Source organism: Linepithema humile, chromosome 4, assembly GCF_040581485.1.
Source record: "Linepithema humile isolate Giens D197 chromosome 4, Lhum_UNIL_v1.0, whole genome shotgun sequence".
Classification (NCBI taxonomy): Eukaryota; Metazoa; Arthropoda; class Insecta; order Hymenoptera; family Formicidae; genus Linepithema; species Linepithema humile.
This window is the reverse complement of record NC_090131.1, coordinates 10,335,909-10,358,728: the sequence shown is the minus strand read 5'-3', so window position 1 is coordinate 10,358,728 and position 22,820 is coordinate 10,335,909. Positions and strand designations below refer to the sequence as shown.

At 28.1% G+C, this 22,820-nt stretch overlaps 1 protein-coding gene across 1 annotated transcript in view; it reads left to right on the top strand.

The window, feature by feature from the left end:
* The first annotated feature begins 824 nt into the window (after positions 1–824).
* The window catches only part of LOC105679222 (antifreeze protein Maxi), a 126,200-nt gene continuing 104,204 nt past the window's right edge, over positions 825–22,820 (top strand). Inside the window, exon 1 of the mRNA XM_067354469.1 lies at positions 825–3,100. The gene's annotated coding sequence lies outside the window, so the exon portion shown is untranslated. The remainder of the gene's footprint in view (positions 3,101–22,820) is intronic.

Here is a 22,820-nt window from a genome sequence, read left to right as displayed (position 1 = left end):
CGTCTTAATTATATATATTTCAATTTCATAATGAAACCTGAAAGCATAACTTAAGTTATGCTAATTAGCCTAAAAATTGCAATTATAATTCAAATCTTTATAAATATATTTCAGCATTATCCTAACAGCACATGTAGATACTGAGAACAATCTGAGAATATCGCAAAAGTATAATTGTAATATTCTCAGAACATTCTCAAATGTACTGCGATGTACGTAGTACGTTCTAGGAATCATCGTATGTCCGCGGTACCATCTTCCATAGAATTTCGCAGGAAGGTCTATAGTTTAAAGACAGTATCAAGATAGGATAAAAATGGGAATGTTGCAGTAGATCACATATACATGCACACATTTACACAGCCAAGCGCTGAAACGCGCGCGCGTTTATATATTGTATAAGATAATTTAGATTAGATTAATTAATCAGTCAATTTCTTATTAATTGATATTTTTATTTCAAAATTACGACTGTAAGCGTAAAAATATTTACATAAAACTTACAATATAAAATAAAGTTCTAGAAGTCTAAGCTAGAGAACTTCAAAGGAACAATACTGCAAACTGAAAACAGTTTTATGTTAAATCATCTTTTTAAGACATTGTTTAAAAAGTAATTAAGAAAATGTATTGTATATTTAACCAAGAACCAAAGAGGTGAGAGGCAATTATAATGCAAGTTTACGAACATAACCTTAAAATATTTTAAGCAAAATAATTTAACAAGTACATAAAAAATAATAAAAATATTACAAAAATCATATACAAACACTATCTAGCTCTTACACTTTATTCACTATTTTGTAAAATAAAACTTAAAGGAAAAAAGAATTACCTTCGATATCAGTAAAACCTCGGATACGTGGTGTTGCGTGGTGTCACTTGATGCCGGGCAAGCGGGAAAAGACCGGAAATAGGAATTACGTATGTAAATGGCGCAGGTTAGTGCTGGTCTCGTCAAATCTGAGATTATACGCGCGCGATAGAAGTGCGTACGTATCACTTCCGTACATTTGAGTCAAACCTGAGATTATACGTGTGCGAAAGAAAACCGAATAATACTGCAAAAGATATTATAGGATTGATCTCAATATTTAACGGATAATCACAGTAGAATGAGTATGAAAATGGGATGATACGCAGGATATCGTGTGCTGTTAGGGTATTGGATTGCAAAACATTCAGTTAATGACCACATGCGATTATTTATTTACGTACATTTTTGATATTAAGCATACCATTGAAAGAATATTAATCTAGTATTACAGTATATTAATCTGTAATTACAGATGTGGTGAGATGTAAATATTAAAAATGTACTGAAGAAGAATTCTCGACGCCTATTAAAACTTGGTTGGCTTACGCTAAAGAGAAAATCCAAAAATAATCAAAATAAGATATATATACTTACTTCTTTAAAATAAAATAAAAAAATATAATATAAAAAAAATATAAAATGAGCTGTGACTAATAAAAAAAAAAATATATATATATATATTGCTATAAAATAATATATTGCAAAACAAAATAAAATATATGTATTATCTCCTTTAAATTTTATTCAATTATTTAAAAAAGTACTTAACCTAAAAAAATAACTTAAAATATTATAGTTTAAAATTATATTCTTTTGGTATGGTATGATATCAATGGTTTAATTCCAATACCCCGTAACTGAAAAATCCAAATTTTACAGATGTTTTATTTATTTATTTTTTTTAATCAATTGATAAATATTAAATTTAGAAAATGTTTTCTAAATTTAATACTTATCAATTATTTAAAAAAAATAAATAAATAAAACATCTATAAAATTTTAATTTTTTGTTAGGGTGTATTTGAATTAAATCGTCGATATACTGGGTATTGAGAATATTCAGAATATATACTGAGAATGTACAGAAAATATACTGAGAATATTGAAAAAATATACTAAGAATGTATAGAAAATATACTTAGAATATTCAGAAGATATACTGAGGATATACAGAGAATATACTGAAAATATTAGAAAAGCGGACATTTGGATATACTGAGAATATATTCAGAATATCATAGATATCCTACGAATGTTCTCAGTATATCTGAAAAATATGGTTCGATATTCTGAGAACATCCTCAAAATATCATTGTGCTATCTGAGGGATATTATTTATTGACATATACAGAGTGTCTTAGAATTATCGTGCCAACGCTCGTGAACGAGCAAAGGAGAGTAAGCTAAATAGAAAAATCTTTTACCGCTTTGTAATTTTTGCAATAATTATGAAAAAATTAATTAAAAAGAATTGAATGAGTATGCGTTTTGCGCGGCAAGACTGTAAAATCTATGTTTTAGGCGTGCCAACAGCGAGTGAAAGTAACGCTTCTGCCCGCTCGCTGCTTGCTGCCGTTCGTATTCCCATTAGAACATTATTCTGTCCTCGCCGAGCGACCAAACTTTTCATTGCCATGTGACATTCACCGCTGTCACACCTAGAGCGTACAACCTACGATCTAGCCGCATAAAATGTACATTCATTAGCCAATCCTTATTAATTAATACCTCAATAATTATTACAAAAATTGCAAAACGGTAAAGAATTCTTCTGTTCAGCTTACTTTCTTTTATCCGGTCACGGATGTGGCATCAAATTTTCTCGATTTCTATTCTCGACACAAGTAAAAATTATCAGTATAAAAAATAAACATTAAAAAAAATAAAATTATAAAAATTATCCGTCTCTTGCAATTGTCCATATTAAACGCTTTGATCTAGAGCACTGAGAAGGTTAAATAATATAGTGTTTGTTAGGTGGAGAAAAATAATCAATAAATTTGATGATTTTTTTCTGTAGAAATCGGTGAAACACACACACACACACACACACGCGCGCGCGCGACAAGGGCGGATGTGTGCAAAACATAATAAAATAGAATATTGGCAAGGTTAACAGCAAGACATTATTAAATGTCTCCTTCCATGACTGCCGATCAACTGAATCAAGACTGGACTATAAAAGCTGAAATGAACATGTAACTAGTATTAGTTCTTAGTTCTTTCTTAGAGCAAGGACAGCTCTTATTCTCTAAGTATACAACTATATAATCTCTTTATCTAGTAAGTATAACAATTTTTCACTGCTAGTCCGCGAAAACTCATGTGTTCATAACTCATTTAGAAAGAACATAAAATTTTGAATATATACTAGTGCACAAAAGTGAATAGATTTGTGAAAGAATTCTATTATATGAAATATAAAAATATTTAGTGTATTAACGGATTTAAAATTAAAATTCGAATAAGGTAAGTGGAAAATAATAAAAGTAACTCAAAATTGATGTAGATAATTACGAAAAACAATCAATAATGAGAGTAATCATTTATTAATTGATGAATTAATTCTTTGTGAATTAAAAAGCTTTCTATAGTGAAAAAATAGAAAAGAAATTTAATTTATAAAAACTTATGCGCTTCTCTCTCTCTCTCTCTTTCTCTCTTTCTCTTTTTTACTTCTTCTAAAATTGTACATCTCCTTTTTCAACTATAATTTGTTACTTTATCCGAGAAGAAATTGGTATAATTGGTTAGATGTAAATATATATAACTAGTTATGAAAAGATCTAATAAAATATGTTGTAATTTTACATGATCATATAAAATATTACATGTTATCAGATCTTTTCATAACTAATTATATATATTTACATGTGACCAATTATACCAATTTTTTCTCGGGTAGAGTAATAAATTATAGTTGAAAAAGAAGATGTACAATTTTTGAAGAGGTAAAAAGAGAGATTTTTCGGATATTTATCTTAATACATTACCTTAATACATTAACGATCAGAAATATAAGTACTAGGTGTTTCGTTGTAGTAATATTGATGCATTCTTCTGAGTGATATATTTACATTTATGACTATCTATTTGTATTATACATATTATATTATATAATATTTATAAAAGAATTTTGCAGACATTTATAATTTTGCAGAAATATGTACAGTCACAATATTGTAAAAAGTATACCCGAAAGCATTAGTTCATGTAAAAATTGTCACAAAATTCAATGCCGAATAAACTGTCTAGCTGGAACAAAATACGATATTGAGTACTATTCGACATAGAATCATAAAAATCATTAAAAAATTTAATCGTATTTAAATATGATTATACATGTTGCACACAAAAAAAGTAACACAAGTCGAAATTTTTCGAATTTCGTTTTATGTGCGGATTGGGTTTTAAATATATCCTTCAATCAGAAAAAGCGATAAAAGTTGAATTCAAATATTTTCAGCCTGAGTCCGCTATGTTTAATACTGCCGTAAATAATTAATTTTAAAATTATTGTTTAATCAAGCATAGACATGTAAAATTATTTTCTATAAAATCAAACTTGCTTCAGACGATTTATAAATTGCGATAGAATTTGAGGTAAAAACCAATTCATAATATTATTAATAGAAAATGTTATTATTAACGCAATTTTTTTTTTCTCTCTCTTGAATAATTTGATATATTTGATTTGTGTACTTTTCTTGCGGGTGTGCGATGTGTGGCAAATTTTATATAATTTCACATAAGTTACAAAAAGTTGAAAATTTTTATTTGAAACATTAATCTTGACATATACTTATTTAATAATTATAATACGCAATTATATATAATATTATATTAAAATAGATATCGATTTGTTTTTATTTTTTATTGTACGTAAAAATATATATGTATTTGAAAATAAATCGATACCTGAAGATATTCTTATTACTATGCAATATACCATGCCGCACGCGCGAATTTGGAGCAACTTAATTGATCAACTTAAAATGCTTCTTATTTAAAAACTATCATAGCCTCGAAATTTTGATATTATAGGATTTTCATCTTAAAATAATCTCAGAAATGTGTCATTCCAGTACAGTGCGTTCGGTCTGAAGCACCCTGTATATTAAGAATGTTTTAACTTATACTACGTGATACTACAGTTATTGTGTACACTTTGACATGTGTCAAACACGGATACGTCAAACTATGAACTGTTAGTCACATTCTCCCGCTGCTCTGAGACAGAGTTGCCGTTTTTCGAATATCTATAGTTATAATACACGAATATTAAGAGGTGAAGCACGCATGTCCGGTATGCCTGACATGCCCGACGAGGCGCGTATAACTTCATATAAAAAGGCATTCCTGTCCCCGTGTGTACATATATGTATTGCATAATGCAATTCATATCCTTTTTTGTTTAAGTTTTCTTAACATATACACACATAATATAAATCCGTATTAATTACATGAATCATTATATTAATTGGACATAAATTAATTTTATATTTTTATCAATAATTGTATTAAAAGAACAATAAATGTAAAATATCAATCAACTCAATTCAATTTGCTCACAGGAAAGAGTTAATGTCGTTCTGTCCTATTTCGATTTTTGCACATTAAACCATGCTATTAAGTTGTTTTATAATTTACATAAAAATATATTGTAATCAAAACACCACCATAAAAACCTAACTAACCATAAGCGCATTAAAAAAACGTACAAAAGTAAAGAAATTTGACAATATTAAAAAATATATATTAATTTTGAATTCTTTAAAGAATTTGAAGATTTATGAAATTTTCATTTAAAAAATATCGTTTAATTGTAAGTTTAATAATTATATTTTGTTACGTTATTGCTTACAATTTTTTAGTAAAAACAATAAATAAATACATATATATTTAATATATTACAAACATAATATCTTGAAAATTTTTTAAAATAATCTGTATAATTAATGCAAATTTAAATTCTCATTATAATTGCAAGCAGTTCTAGTTACAATTCTATATAATGTTTGCGCTGGCTAAGATCTGGCTAGGTATAAAATAAATCCCATGGTATAGTACAGTATTGACGTGTGCAAACGCTTTTCAGAGCGAGGCGAAACCGGATTTTTAATTTTAAGCGATCATAACGCATAATTACAACAGTTCGAAAGGCGGAGCATGTATATGAACGTTAGCGTACAAGTCCAATCTGAAATTTTTACCAAGCTCAAATGCACTTGATATATACTAATCTATCAACTTTTATCAATATTTCTTTATATAAAAAGGAATTAAGATGAGAAAAAAAGAAAGAAGAAAGAACAAAAGAAAGAAAAAAGAAAAAAAAAGTTGACTTTTTTTTGTTTCGTCTAATTGATGATTAATTATGTTAATAATTAATTTTAGATTATTCTTAACAATTTTGTAAGTAAACGTATAAACAAATTAACTTAATTTTTTTGTCAAATTTTAAAAAAGCTTATTTACAATAATTAATCATAGATATATATAGATACATATAGATTATAAACAAAATTTTATACAAAAAGAAATAGTCGGAATTGTGAAAAACTTTTAGAAGAAACTACTTACTGATATATAATATTTTAGAAAAAAGTTTGTCATCGTATATACATATAACAAATTCAAAATACACACAAATTTAAAATATGGTTCCGTAAATAGTCACTTTATGTTGCATTTATAATTCATCTTGTATTGGTAATCAATCACTTTTGCGGTTGCATCATGGTTTTTATCAGTCACTTTCTCTAACCGCTTGGTTGATTCAACAACGATTGAATATTATATAATATTCGATACCGTATCATTGTCGCGACAATGATCCTCTTTTTTCACGTCTGAGTCGGTTCGAAGTGACTAATCAGGCTCATCGCGCAGTCGTGCACGTCGTTGAAAACGACGATTGGAAAGAAAATCTTATTAACAGAAACAAGTCAAGCAAAAAGAAAAAAAAACAATTACGAAACTAGCATAAATAATATCTGAAACACACCGTTGCATTTTTGAGATTTATAGTTTTTCTGATGCGATAAAGTAATTTTACTTTCTCGAAAAAAAAAGAATAGACTTCGTGTTTAATAAAATTTTTGAAAATTAATTCTCATTAAACGAAAGTGTACATACAAGTATATGCTCATACAATATTTAAATCTGCATCGACGATTTTTTAAGAAATTTTTGCTACTCATTATTAATAAACTTTTTTCTATTATAAAATATATATTTTGCATTTAGACACGTTAATTATATATATGCCATGAAAAAAAAAACAAATAATTAACTTAAAAATATATGAGTTACATGTTGAAATATTATCAAAAATCATATAAATTTTATTGTTTTATTATTCATTCTGTATTATGTATTCATTATGTATTTGTACAAAATTTAAAAATACAATTCTTTGATTAATTTAAAAGTTATTTAATATTTATATTTATATTGGTTTTTTGTGATAAATTATATTCTGCAACTTATTGACAAAGAAAGGTGTTAACACGTGTTAACGTGTCGATTGTTATTCCCGATGTATTGTAGAACGACATCTAAAAAATCTATATTTTCTTGCAATTTGTAACTTTTTAAGGTAGTACTTGCATAAAATAATTTTCTTACGAATGTGCTGAAATTTTAAATACAAGTAAATTAAAGTGCTCCCTATGTTTTTATGCAATTAGAAACATATAAACCGTCTAATTTTTTAGATAATTGCAATTAAAATGTGCAGTTTTAACATGTAATGCATATACGCAACTCAAATTAACATCAGATTTTTAATTATAGCATCCATACCATTCTTAGGATTGTTATAAAAAACGAGTATGACATAGAACAAGAGTATATATATAAATGTTATAAAAAAAGTTTCAAAATTGTTGACCGTTTAGTTTAAAAAATGTAATTAAACAAAGTATGTAAATACACACTACTCAACGCGTAAATAGCTTAAGGTTATGAAGATGTGGCAACCATGTACGCGCGCTTTACATGTGAAAAAATTTTTGAATCAGACGGAACACTACGCGGAATATAAACAATGTATAAACACATAGAAGGGAATTATTAATTAAAAAATTTGTTTAAAAGCACACGTTCACAGCAGATTTTATTTAAATTAAAATGTAACAAAGTGTAATTAATATAATTCCAAAGATACAATGGCTATTTGTTTAACAACATATAGTAATCTTTATTATCATTAATGACTTATAAATGATATTAATAATATTTATTATTCTTTGGCTCATTAGCGCTTTATCACATATTGTTGATGCTCTTATCAAAGAGATTTTGCCAATGTGTAGTAGTTACATTTTCGTTGCACTCTACTATAATAATACTTGATATAATAAAATATATAATATAATAAAATTATATATTTAATACTTATAATACAACTTTGTTGTACTCTACTATGTTAAGAATAATGTCATTCCATTACTATGTTTTGTTTTCTATGACTCTAGATCCACTTTTGTTTTTCTTTCTGGTTATGTTGTTGGATATAGATAAAGTAAACCGCGTGCAAGTATGTAAAAGTATTTTATAAGTTTGATTCAAATATACTTAGTTTGCTCAAGCACTACACGTACAGTTTGTTTAACTGCATCCTAAAGGAATAATCCTCATATATATTCAAGAGGTTATGCGCCCAGGATTGCAATAATTAAGAGAGACAATTAGCTTTAAAGTAAGGTTATATTTTTCCATTGTATTACTTCTGGCTCGTTTTGAAAATGGCCCAAAATAAAAATACCAATTATAACAGAGAGAAGCCTGAGAGGGGCCATGCCGTCGTTTTTCGAACGACGCTTTCTCTAGGCCGTACAGTAGCGCTAACTGGATCCATTTTTTTAGCCGGCGGAACTACATGGCTAGATTCACTTTTCGCTATGGTAAAACGGCCGATTGGTGCATGTCTGTGCTAGATCCACAATTATGGATCTAGCACGGACATGCACCAATCAGCCATTTTACCATAGCAGTTTTAATAAAAAAAACGGAAATATTATGGATCTATTAATATGTTTTATTATAGCTGAGCATGATCTTTTTTTATTTTAGTATATATTACGGACAACAATATGAGTTATTTTATTGAAATGATTTTATGTATGCGCATGTGCAATAAAATAAATTTTCTCATCATTTCGATAGAACTAAAATTGAGAATAACATTATTGGCGAATATATAGCCTACAGACTTACGCCGCGTAGGTCCGTGTGTACGCATTTGTTTGTAGTGGTAACTCACTACACTGACGTGTGGTCTGTGTACGCGTTATCGGATAGTTTGTAAACAAACGACGCTTGCGATTGTTCCTCGACTGAAATTTCGTCGCAAGGCTGCAATATAATGTACGAGACGACATAGGCGTATACGGCGTATAAGGTGTCAAATAAATATGAATTAAATATGACAAAGTAATAAATAAAAAATATATATATAATATTATATATATCACTGAAGAAAAATGTCATATACTTTTCTTATTTTTATTTTTATGTAGTAAATACAAAATAATTAATTAATTAATTAATTAATATATATATATATATATATATATATATATATATATATATACATATATTGAATAAATAGTTATCTTTATTTTGTATTTTATATGATAATGACTGAAATAATAAGAGTATATATCATTTCAGTTATATAAAATACAAAATAAAGATAACTATATTCAATATGTATATGTATGTATCGAATAATTAACTTATTTATTTATTTTGTATTAATTACATAAGAATAAAAATAGGGAAAACATATAACATTTTTTTCCAATTAGATATGTAGTATTATACATACATTTTTCAAATAAAAGATTTTATCATATGTAATTTATATCTATTAGACACCTTGTATAAGTCTATTTCGTCTCGTATGTACATCATATAGCCATACGATAAAATTTCAATTGCGAGAAAAAGGTTAAATGACCTTATAAATTATCCGATAAAACATAAACAGACCACACATGTAGTAAATTACTAACTAAAAGAAATACGTATTTCTTAAAATCTGTCAGTTCACGAATAAATCGTTTTTAGCTCTCTTTTTTCTAAACTGTCAGCTGACATTAGATCGCCTCTGACCATATTTATTAAAAATTCTTAGCTGACGTTAGATCGCCTCTGACAATATTTCTTACAATTTGCCAGCTCACGAATAAATCGTTTTTGGCTCTCTTTTTTCTAAACTGTCAGCTGCCATTAAATCGCTTCTGACTATATTTATTAAAAATTGAGGGCTCGGATCGAAGAACTCGCTCAACGCTCGAAATCCTGTAAAAGTATTGTCCAAACGTCCAAATGATTTTTTAATGGTTATACATTTGAACAATCGCACACTCCCCACGAAATTTCGAAATGACGAACTATTATTTATACGGTTCCTTAATTTAATATTTTTATTATTATTTTGAAATATTTCACATACACTCCAGAGACGCGGTCTAGAGACCTAGAGGACGATAGTAATTTAACAAATAACAATAGTTAAAGTTTTAAAAAATGATTATAAAATCGAGTCCTGGAAAGCCAAACGGCGAGTACCGCTGTCTGATGGTGCTCAGCGCTCAGGGGGGGCTTCGACCCCCTAACCCTTCTTTTTTCGTCCCCCCGAACCCCCCCCCCCCTACCTGTTTACCAAAGTTTTTAATCTTTAACGTCAATTTTCTCGAAATTTATCAGTTTTACACAAAAAATGCATAGGACATAAAGGATGTATTTTTACAAAAACTACAACTTTTATTTGAAACATTTTTTTGTTACATCAATATTTCTCGAAATAATCTCAAAAAAGTGATATTTTTTCACTTTCTCTGACCTTGTTTTGACCTTGAAAATGACCTAGTCAGCAATTTTCATTATCATATTCGTAATCAGCGCGCCAAACTACATAAAAGAGCGAAGTTTCAAAAAAATTGGAGGGTTCCGCTAATCGGAACTCCACCCAAATTAAATAACAATTAAACAGAAATAAAAGAAAATATAAAAACAATATTTTATAAAACGATAATATTGCAAAATGAGAAATGTGAAACGAAGCTGCACGGTAACACACAGACTTTCCGTTGCACATGACTATGAGCGTAGCGTATTTATCTCAATTTTTACCGAGATGCTCGCTGTTTACTTGTTTTGCTAGGACAGTGCTCGGAATTTGTTGAACATTTCAGCCGATTTCCGCAGTATATCCCTTTTTTTGTCTCCATACCGCGCTTGCAGCCGCTAGGGTCAACGCCGCCGAGCGTTAGGAGCGGCACTATTTAATTATGAGTGGATTCTTCTCCCTATTTATTAAAATTTTTAAAAATTTATTAAAATTTATTAAAAATAAATTTATTATTAAATTTATTAAGTGAAAATATTTTAATAGATTTCCATGTCATCCATGAGGTACTAATGCTGACGCGTTTTTTTAAAAGTGGTTTTTCCAGTAGGTCCGCTCTGAAGATAAAAATGCGTCAGCATTAGTACCTCATGGATGATGTGGAAATCTATTGAAATATTTTCACTTAATAAATTTAATAATAAATTTATTTTTAATAAATTTTAATAAATTTTTTAAAATTTTAATAAATAGGGAGAAGAATCCACTCATAATTAAATAGTGCCGCTCCTAACGCTCGGCGGCGTTGATTCTAGCGGCTGCAGCGAGCGCAGTGTGGAGAAGAAAGAAGGCGTATACCGCGGAAATCGGCAGAAATGTTCAACAAATTCCGAGAACTGTGCTAGGAGATTGTTTTATAAAACTATAATCTCTCTCAGGACTGTCGATGATATATATATACTGTGAGTCACAAAATTATTCGCTCAGTCGAGAATGCAACAAAGATGAATGAAATAATAAGACAACAAAGGACTTTTTGAAATTTTTTAATTTGGAAATACATAATTTACAGTTCAATATAACAGAATTGTAAAAAAATTTGGAACATTGTGGTTTATAATTACAGGAAAACAGGTTATAACAATTCTTTACACGTTTCCACGTCACAAAATTGTTCGCTTATATTGTAGAAATTATTATTTTAATAAAATTTATACTTAGTGGGATATCCTTTTTGTTTTATAGCTTCGGCAAGTCTTTTTGGCATCGATCCTACTATTTTTTTCAAATAATCGCTGTCTATTTTTTGTTATTCCTTTTGTAATCTATTTTGCAACTCAATTTTGCTTGTAATAGAATGTTTGCGATTTTTTTCCGTAGTACTCTTCGAACTGTTTCGTGGAAAACTTCTTTTTCAGAGAAATTTTGAAGAAGTGAGTTTATTCGGGGAGCACTTATCTTCGGATTTTCTTTAACTTTCCTAACTACAAACGCTCTTCTGAGGAATTTAATAATTTCTTTCTACCACGGCCTGTTTTATTTTCTATTCGTCCTTCTTTTTCGTATCGTTTAATAACGCGCTTAATAATTGCGCCGTCAAATAACTTTTACAAACAATACTTCCAATTTCTCTTAAAGATTTACTATTTTTTCAATAAAAAATAATTAATTTCCTAACTTCAAGATTTGTTTCTTTGCTTTTTCTGCCCATGATAATGAATTATTGAAACGAGAAGTTAAAAATTGAAATCGATGCTTACTGAATGCTTTTCTATGTTATACTGACTATCTTAAGCAACAATCAGAAATAAATACCCATCGAAGTTAGTAGACTGCATTTGTTTTAGTCAATTCATAGCGTGAGCGAATAATTTTGTGACGTGAAATCGTGTAAAGAATTGTTATGACCTGCTTTTCTGTAATTATAAACCACAATGTTTCAAATTTTTTTTACAATTCTGTTATATTGAACTGTAAATTATGAATTTCCAAATTAAAAAATTTCAAAAAGTCCTTTGTTGTCTCATTATTTCATTCATTTTTGTTGCATATTTTTATTTATCAATCTTTTATAAATAACATTTTTAAAATAATTTTTGACAATATCTGATTTATAAAGGATTGGTAAATACACAATTTTTAAAAAGAGCAATTTTTAGGGTAGTTATATTTTAAAAAATAAACAAGTATTCGATCCGACCAATATAGTTTCAAGTTTTATGACACGGTTTTTTTCAATTGATATACAATATTTGTTTTAGAAAAAATTAAAGTCTTCCAGAACAAGCACACAAAATTTTGTGTATGTGTAGTGTTAAGAATATAGAATTAGATTTTAAAACTTAATTGTTAAATGAAACTTTGTGCGGTGCACACTTGCTTGCGGCGGTTCATGACTATATAGTCCTCTCAAATTATAAATAAAAAGATTATTTTTACTGTCTAGCTTGCATTCGTGTTTAATATGTATTTTTACATCTATTATAGTTTACGTGTAAACGCCCAACCCTGGCTTTTAATATTCAAAATAAGTTATTGGTCATTACTGTATGAAATATCTATAAGAGTTTATCATCTTTTTAAATATTGACAAAAATGCAATACTTTATTTACACACGCGCACGCACACACACACACACACACACACAAAATTATAGAAGTAATTTATTAAAATAATTTAAATGTACATTTTCAAATTGCACAGGTTATTGAAAATAACTCATCTTTTGCTAAATAAACTGTAAATGCAAAAATAAATGCTACAATACATGTATTTACAATACGTGTGTATTTATATTTCAAATCTGATTGATATACATAATCATGTTTTACAAGTATGCATTACCGACACTTTGTAGATATAGCACATATCGGAACCAAAAAGTCGTGGACATAGCACGGAAGAGACCCAAAAGATCGTGGACATTACCTACGGGATTCGTGGACATTGGCTACGTAGTTCAATGTGCACGTTTTGTGCACATAGAAGCGCTAGCCCACAGAAACACGAAAAATGCGGGCATGTCCACTCTCAGTCTTCTCTCTGGTTTTACGTGATCCGCCAAAGCGATACGCCACCTGTGGACCTAAAATGTGGACATTGGAACTACGTAGCCATGTGCACAATTTTTGGTTTCGTTCCGTGCTATGTCCACGAAGGATCGATAATACAGAGTAATGTGCACATTGATGTATAATATACATGTATAATATCTCAGGCTTCTCTCAGGCTTCTCTCTGCCTAGAGAAAGCGTCGTACGAAAAACGACGGCATGGCCCCTCTCAGGCTTCTCTCTGGTTATAACATTAATCCATTAAGTGGCAATAATTATGAAGCCTGGAAATTTCGAGTTAAAACAATATTGACAGAACACAATGTAGAAGATATGATACTCGTTAAATACAGTGATGAAAATTATGATACATCAAAGCAGAAAGAAGAAACCAAAAAGAAGGAAAATAAGTGCAAATCTATACTTGTACAATATATTGATGATACGCAAATAGATATTATTAGAGATAAAGAAACAGCATATGATATGTGGATAAGTTTACAAGAGGTATATGAAAAAAAGAGTTTGTCTGGAAAAATATTTCTTAGAAGGAAATTAATATCGATGAAAATGAGTGAAGAAGAAAAGTTATAAGACTTTTTATTAAAATTTGACCGTATTTTATGTCAGCTGAAATCGTCAGGTGCCGATATAAAAGAAGAAAATGCTATTTGTACACTGCTTCTCGCTTTACCAAAATCATATGAGACAGTGGTAACCGTCCTTGAGAACATGGCAGTCGAGACGTTGAACTTAAATTACGTAAAGGCAAAATTAAGAATAGAGTCTGAGAAGAGAAAGGAAAATGATGGAGATCGAAATGAATCAATAAAGGAAACTGCATTTATGTCTAATATAAAATGTCACAATTGTGGTGAGAGTGGACATATTAAAAAATACTGTAAAAAGACATCCCAAATTCAACCAAGTTATAACAATACTCAACAAAATACATTCCGGGGACCTAGAGGTAGGAGAGGTGTGAATCAAAGCAGTACAAACCGTGGGAATGCTACTAACAGAAGAGGTCATCGAGGTTGAAATCAATCCCATCTTAGACGCACCAACTACAACCAACAGATGAGAAGAGGAGACTATGTCGAAACGGATAAGACTCGCGAAGATAATATATATTTTATAAGTAATAGGAATGATAGCATGGACACCGTACACAGTTGGAAAATTTGTGTTAAATTTAACATATATTGCATGTACCAAACGATCCACACAAATTTTTGTGTTAATTTAACATAATACAGATATGTTAAACGGTGACACTACTATTATGTTAATATTTCAACACAAAATGAATGCAAACTTCATAGTAATTTGAAATAAATTTTATGTAAAATCAACATATTTGAAATGATAAAATTAACTGAAAAAAAATGTTATTTTTACATTTTATAAATGTAATAATTCAAACTTTTGATTAAAGTAATATGTAAAATTTACATAATTTTCGTGTTAAAATTTTATGATTCAACAAGAAAATAATGTTAATATAACATGTTATTTTTGTTAAATAGTAACATAAAAAAATGTTATTTTAACATTTAAAAAATGTTAAAATAAACATCTTTAAAATGTTAAAAAATTTTGTTACAATTACATATAGGTTGTTCCAGGATCACTGATAAAAATTTTAATGACAGCTTCTGTGGAATATTTTAAAAGAAACATTATAATATAAAAATGTCGAGACTATATAGTACAGAAGTTTAACAATAGTCTCAAAATTTTTTACGCAGTATGAGTATTTCATACTCAGTATGAAATGAACAACACACAAAGTAACAAGTCCCAATAAAAAGCAATCCAGCCAGTCAGAAGAATTAAGTCAATTAAGAACATTAAACCAATAAATAAAAATCAACAGTTGCCATGTCTGACACACTGAAAAAAGCAAGGGGTGGACAAAAAGTTCATAAAAATGGACAAAAGAGAACTACACCAAAAACAACCAGTTTAAATTTTAACTAAGAGACGCAACAAAAATTAGATTCGCTGAAGAAGGCCCAAAAAAAGGTGCCGAAACGTTCGACAATTATATGTAAGATATACGACAATCATATGTAAGATATATTAATAAATAGCACCTAGAACAAGCTAAGGCTCAATAAATAAGCGTGTATTATCATTTTAAACATTATTATTTATTTTTATATCACTAGTAAAATATTTTTTGATAGCTTCATTATTTAATAAAACTTTGAGTGTTTCTAATAAAGGAATATACGTAAAAGTACTAGTAATAGGAATTTGCTTGTAACATTGAGCTTTATTGTCATATCTGTTATTGAATCTAATACCATGTGGCACTCGTATAGGCTGAACTATATTTCCGTCAAACAATTTATTCCGACTATATTTAGTTAACCGATTTTGGAATGAGTATTTAAATTTATCTGCAAGATTTTGACGTTTGTCTAAATTTGGAAATGACACAATATTTTCAAGTACAGGAAAAATTAACTCTGATGTTGTTTCAAGAATCTTAGTTATCGTAAGCTTTGGTAATCCTAATGAATACATTTCCACAACATAGTTATTTAAATATTTTTCTATATCTTCATTATCATTGTAAATAAAGTTATTATCATCTTGCTCACTTAATTCGGCATCATTATCGTTAGCTATAGATAAAAAAGTAGGATCATTATTAATACCATACGATTGTTCATAACTCGAAGATAGATTTTGTAATTGCTGACATTTTTTTAAATGCTTTCTGAATCCGTTATAAGTTTTTAATACAGAAGGACAACCTGCACAACACTTTAAAAAAAGATTAGAGCCATCAAATAACATATGTTGATTATGTAAATGGTTACATATTTGTTTTATAAGTACACAAATAACATTTTAAAGACATTATAAAATAGAAAAGTGTAATAATCGAGGTACTAACTTAACTGTGTAATTTATTATTAAATTTAAAATTTTATAGTTTTTTTAAATATTTTATTAAATTGTTGAATTTTATAGAAATTTTAAAATATTTTCAACATCTTAAAATTATTTAATTGAGTATTCGAGCTCGAGTACTTTAAACAATTATATTTTAATCTATTATAACATTTAAAGAAAATAAAAGAATTTTCTCTTAATAAATTTAAAAAAAATAAAATTTTTTCTCATAAAAATAATACGACTGAACATTTATTGTGTTAATTCTGTTTTAAAAAAAAGAAACATATGATTGAACTAAACATGTTGCGTAGATTCTTTTCTTGTACTTTCAATTTTTGTAAAAGTTTCAACAACTTTATTAGTACATTTACTAGATATTTTGTAAAAGTAATGTTGTATTAACATCCAAAAATTTTGTAAATCTACGTCATATTCAATGTGAAACACATAGTGTGCTTTAAAAAGATAATCAACAGCTTTAATAATGTCTTTTGTTGGTAATAAAATAAAATTTTTATCAATTTTTTAAAAATATTGGTTAATTGCGAGTTTGTTTGGCCCAACTGCGATTAACTTTGGTTGACTTTTATTTTCATCAATATTCAGTGGTGTTGCACTCTGAGAAGAGTAAATCAAATAACGGAATACATTTTTTAAAATTGATTTAAAATATAAAATTCATAGTCAAGATATGTACCTGTATATAGATGATTAATTTTTTAATTATATTTTTTGCTTTTTCTCTTGCTGCAGACTTCTTTCCTCTAGCAGTCGGGGGTACTAATTGCGTTAGAGGAATATATGAATTTGTAACACGATCCCAATCTATAACGGATGAAATAAAAAATATAAATATTAATAATAATAAATTTAATAATTCTAATTAATAATTTTTATTAATATTTTTACCAAATTTCTGTTTTGTTTTTCGGTGTTATAAACATTTAAGATATGATTAACATAGTCCGGATATGATATATTTAAAATATCTATATTTATTTGTGGAAATAATAATTCAAATTTAATATCAATCTAAAAAAACAATGTTTTAAATTATTTTTAATTATTAAAGCAATATAAATTGTTATTATTATTAAAAATTTAATTATTGAAAAAAAGTTAATTAATAAAACTTACCAATTCAGGAATATCCAAAAATCTTGGAAATGTTTCAAAAAAATGTTTATTTAGATATAAGTATCTCCTTACTTTAAAAGTCTCTTTCACTTTTTTAATTATATTATCTTTTTGATCAATAGTCGCATACTTTATAAAATTAATTGCATCTTTAATAGCATCTGTTTCATCCACAGGTTCATTAGCTACGCAAGTATCAGTATGTTGTTTCAGTTCGTCTGATTGAGTAACTTTTTTATTTCCTTTCCTTTGTACATTAGATAATCGTAAAGCGATATATCCCTTTCCAGTTTTTGGATCATAAAAGTGCTCCTATAAACAAATAAATTAACAATATATTAATAAAAATATATAAACAAATAAACATATAAACAAATATATTAATAAAAAGTTTATTAGAATTAATAGAATATTAGAATATTGATATTTTGTGAGTATATCAATACTAAAAATTAATATTTATAATAATATAATATTTTTATTAATTTTTATAATATTTATAATAATATGTTGCTTCAATCTTGCTTGTAATATAGAAATAATTAACGGAATACACTCACATAACCCAAATTCCCTTCTGGATTTTTTAAATTTGGAAAAACTTCAATAATTGCTTTAGCATATTTCAGAACACAAGATTTGTCTACCAACTTTCTCTTTATATTGTAATAAGTTATGAACGACTAATTTTACTAATAATTTCCTACATTTATCAGGCAAGTTTTTATTACTCTTATAACTTTGGAGAATTTCTTCTTCACATGATAAATTTTTAATCAATTTGTATAAGCTCTAAAAAGAACAAAGAAAACAAGAAAAACATATTAAGAATGTAAATATTAATAAAAAAATAAATTATTAAGTGAGAATAAAACTGCAGTGCAAATCAGAAAAAAATATGTACGATATCCTTTTTCTGACTTGCACTATGTTTTTATTCTTACTGTAATAATAACGCATAATAAAACATGATACGCTTAAAATGTACATTATTTTTCTTACTTTTAAACTTGTGTCAACCGCGATGAACACAAATAATCTTTACACTTTTTTTTAAATATGTGTAAAAACGTCAATTTCCGAATATAAACATGCATACGTGAAATTACAACTAATATAAATATATTGATCTAATGCAGCGCTCGGAATTAGTTGCACATTTCGGGCCGATTTCCGAGACGACGCCTCCTGTTCCCCCACTACCGCCTGGCCGCTGGCGGCCGAGGCGCCGATAGCTCTGGCGCAGGAGCGTTTTATATAAGAAATAGGCTGGGTTGTTGAGGCACTTCTCAGAAAATAGTAATATTTTCTTTGTTACATAAATAATGTTTATTTTCATTAATAATTAAATATATATATATATATTATGTATTAATAAAATTAAACATTATTTATGTAGTGAAGAAAATGTTACGATTTCCTGAAAGATGCCTAAACAATCCAGCCTATTTCTAATATAAAACGCTCCTGAGCCAGAGCTATCGGCGGCTCGGCCGTCAGCGACCGGGCGGTAGTGGGGAAACAGGAGGCGTCGTCTCGAAAATCGGCCCGAAATGTGCAACTAATTCCGAGCGCTGATCTAATGCAACATTAAAATCATCTATTAAAACAATGAAAAAACTTTGTGACTGATTTCATGTATATAATATTTAAAGAAGTTTTAACATTTTGACAGTAAGTAACAGTATAAACAATAATAAATGGGCTAATAAAAATAATATCTTCAAACGAACCTCTTTTGATATTACGTCGTTCTCAATAGGTATTACTTTAGGTTTTTTTGAACAAGATGCATATTCTTCAGAATCCGATATAGTATGTTCTTTAATATTCGATATATCGGTAACATTTGAACATTGTTCGTTAAATTCTTCATCTTTGTTTGATGTATCCAAAATGTTTAATGAAGTAGGTGTTAATGTGCGAGAATATAATGAATTTGATACCGTAGGTGTTGATAAATGAGAATCAGCTATAAAAATTATTATTTGGTATAAAAATAGTTTTAATAAATAAATCAGTATAAATACCAATATTTCAAAAATTTGAAAATACAATATGTAAAAACTTCTTACAAATATCGAGAAAATTTGTTGTTATAGGTTTGATCTTTAAATTAACTCCTCGTGCACTTATTTGAACGAATTCCGTTAAAAATTAAGGATCAAGTCTGGCATCAGATACATCAGTAAAAATAAAATCCACATTATTTAACAATGGAAATATTGTTTTAGCTACAATATAACATAAATTTATAATAGTTTAGTATAATTGTACTATTATTTAAATTATTTAAGAAATTAAAAGGATTAAGAAAAAAAATTGAGAAAAGAAACCTTCTCGAACAAAATCTTCATACAAACAAGGCTCTTCCAATTTAATCCATACTTTATCATCAACATATTGTAATACGCAATATAGATACGTTTTAATTTGTTTATCTTGGTTATGTGTAATAAATTCCATATTATTAATTATGCAGACAAAAACCTATAAATTATAAACAAATTTCAATATTGCATTTATTTCAATGTTTGCATTCAAAATCACAATGAAAAGTTTAATACTAAATATCTAGTAAATTCTGCTGAATTGCAAGAATGTAGTGTAATGAGTATTATTTGAAGGTTAAAATACATATTAAAACTCAAATTCAAAAGTCTTTCTTTTACTAATATTTTATGATCACACATAAAAGCTATTAAAAAGAAAAATCCGTCTATGAATTTGGACATTGGTTATTATACAGCGTGTGTCAAAAGTTGCGGGACGGCTGGATAATTTAAAAAATACGCATCACAGAGGAAAATGACCTCGACAAAAGTTGTAGGATTTTTCTCGGGCAATCCGATAATGACCTTAGATTTGGCCTTGCCCGTGACCTTCAAGGTCATTTCAAGGTCAAATCAAATTTTTTAAATAGAAACCCTTATTTTTATTTCCAAAATCTAATAGCTGGTGTCAAAAGTTTTTCAAAACACTATAATGAAGTTATTTTTTATTAAGTACTTTTCGAGTTATGAGGCTTGAAAGTTACAGCATTTTGACATAAAATACAAAATATCTTGTAAAACATTCAATTTTCGGAAATCTTACCTTAATACTTTTATGCACAAAATAATGAGACGAATCAATTGGTATAAAAAAAACACATAGTTGCTTTCAAGAAAAAATCTGTAATTTGCAACATGCAACTGCATACTTTTTTTAAAAACCAATGTGTTTTCTTTATACCAATTGATTCGTCTCATTATTTTGTGCATAAAAGTATTAAGGTAAGATTTCCGAAAATTGAATGTTTTACAAGATATTTTGTATTTTATGTCAAAATGCTGTAACTTTCAAGCCTCATAACTCGAAAAGTACTTAATGAAAAATAACTTTATTATAGTGTTTTGAAAACTCTTGATACCAGCTATTTGATTTTGGAATCAAAAATAGGGGTTTCTATTTAAAAAATTCAATTTGACCTTGAAATAACCTTGAAGGTCACGGGCAAGGCCAAATCTAAGGTCACCATCGGATTGCCCGAGAAAAATCCTACAACTTTTGTCGAGGTTATTTTCCTCTGTGATGCGTATTTTTCAAATTATCCAGCCGTCCCGGAACTTTTGACACACGCTGTATATGCATCATATAGAATAATACTATACCATTAGCACTTAGTAAATAACGTAGAATTTTAGTAAAAAAATATAATAATAATCAATAATATACGTACTTGACAAAGTAGATTTTTGACACTCAAAATAAATCGAGATACGTTGAACACGTCGAACACGTTGAGACACTGAGACACGACTGAAACACGTCGAGACACGTCGAAGTAACAGCAATGACGATCTGCGTAGTAGCGCTCATTTCTGTGTTATAAGAATAAATCAACATACTTTTTCTGTGAATTTTAACAAATAAATCCTGTCACTAATAGTACGTAACATATCTATTGTGTAAAATTAAAAAAATATGTGCACATTATGTTATTTTTACACTTTTTCTTAGTTGTTTTCATAATTTAACACTTGAGATCAATTAACACAACAGCAATATGTTAAATTAACATATGAATGTGTTACATATTTAACACAAAAATTTTAACCGGCATATTTTTTAACAAGAAAACACAAATTTTCCAACTGTGTAAGAAATGAAAATATTGTTTTTTGTTGATTCGGGATGTACAGATCATTTAGTAAATGATAAGGAATATTTTAGTGACTTTATGACATTAAATGAGCCAATAAGAATAGCAGTTGCTAAAGATAAAAATTATCTAGAAGCGGTAGGTGTTGGAAATATTTATGTTTACAGTTACGTAAATGGCAACAAAATTAAATGCACGATTAAGAATATTTTTTATGTTCCAAATCTGAGGAAAAATCTATTGTCTGTTAGAAAATTAGAAATGTTCAATATAAAAGTAGTGGTTGGAAAAGGTAAAGTAAAATTATTGAATGGAAATAGATTAATTGGCTTGGGTCTCAGAAATAATTTGTATGAAATATGTTTTAAAGTACTGAAAAGTAAATGTTTGAATATTGACAAAGAAGATAAAAAACTCAAGTTATGGTACAAGAGATATGGTCATAAGTCATTCATATTTAAAGAAGTTAATAAATAATGATATGGTTGATGGTATTGAAAAATTAAAGTTAAGTAAAGTAGAATTTTGTGAATCATGCGTAAATAGAAAAATGACAAAGCTACAATTTGGGACGAGAAAGAAAAGTAAACATATTCTAGAAATAATACATTCAGATGTTTGTGGTCCGATTAATCCACCCACTAAACAAAATTGTGTTACAACAACGTTTCTGTAACATCTCATGTTGGCAGTGTAACGTTTCATGTAAAGTCGCAGAAACATTTCTGTAACTACTCAGTAACCCGAAATGTCCTACCTCCGCAATGTCTCCTATGAAACGTTTCATTTATAACGTTGCTTGTAACATGCAGGAAACATTCATGCAACGTTACGGAAACATTACACTTATGACAATTCAACAATATCTAGGTAACATTCTAACAACTAGAAAAC